The sequence below is a fragment of the Leucoraja erinacea genome, unplaced genomic scaffold (genome assembly GCF_028641065.1).
Source record: "Leucoraja erinacea ecotype New England unplaced genomic scaffold, Leri_hhj_1 Leri_986S, whole genome shotgun sequence".
Taxonomy (NCBI): Eukaryota; Metazoa; Chordata; class Chondrichthyes; order Rajiformes; family Rajidae; genus Leucoraja; species Leucoraja erinaceus.
The window spans coordinates 58,989-60,250 of record NW_026576934.1 but is presented as its reverse complement, the minus strand read 5'-3'; positions in this window follow the sequence as shown (position 1 = coordinate 60,250).

Below are 1,262 nucleotides of genomic sequence, written 5' to 3'. Positions count from 1 at the left end.
TCCAGCGCTGTGAAGCAGCAACTCTACTGCTGAGCCACACTACCTTGTTGTCAAAGCGTGTGTAGTTTGTTCCTGGCACAAAAATACTTATGCTTTATCAGTTTCACACTTAACTCTATAAACCTAAAGACTCCACTGTTGGAATGCAATTCAATATTTGACAAATCTGAACACCGTAACAGACAGATATATAGCACACAGAGGGATTACTGGAGGGCATTTTCCCTTTGTAGTCCCTGAGAAATCAGTGGCAGTGGCAGAGGGTTGTTCTGATGTTCTAAGCCATGCCAATCCAGATATGATTGAATGATGGAGAGGACTTGATGAGCCAAATGGAGAAGGAACAACTCATTGGCCACTAGGGGCGCCACATGTTGGCAGCCTCGGACAAAAGTCTCTGTTTTTCTTGCCATTGCTGTTCCACCATAATTCCTGCTAGGATCCCTTTCCAGTCTACCTTGGCCAGCTCCCCTCTCATGCCTTCATAGTCCGCTTTGTTCAACTGCATCACTGCCACTTCCGATTTAACATTCTCCTTCTCAAATTGCAGATTAAAACTAATCATATTATGATCACTACCTCCAAGCGGTTCCTTTACCTCGAGTTTTCTTATCATATCTGGTTCATTGGACATCACTAAATCCAGAATTGCCTTTTCTCTGGTCGGCTCCATTACAAGATGCTCTAAGAATCCATCTCGGAGGCATTCTACAAACTCTCATTCTTGGGGTCCTGAACCAATCTGATTTTCCCATAATAGGGAAATAGACTTGCTGCGGTCCACAGTCACCAACGCAATCTCTACAGATCCCCATTACACTTGGCCATACACTCCTATCCCTTTGTGAGCTTCCTTTCCCGTTAATTCTGGGGTCATTAACCATCCCTTTACTCTCTTTTCATTTAACTCCATCCTATTTGACACCCCACCCCACTTATTCATTTTAAAACCACCCGTGTAGCAGTGGCAAACCTGCCTGCCAGAAAGCTGGTCCTACACCTGTTAAGGTGCAACCCATCCCCTTTGCACAGTTCCCCCTTACTCCAAAACAGATCCCAGTGATCTAAGAATCTAAATCCCTGCCCCTTGCACCAGTTCCTCAACCACACATTCAGGTCCCGTATCTCCGTGTTCCTGCTCTCGACAGCATGAGGAACTGGAAGCAAACCAGAGATAACAACACTGGAAGTCATGCTTTTCAGCATTTTTCCGAGCTCTCTAAAGTCAAGCTGCAGAATATTCATCTTTCCGACATCGTTTG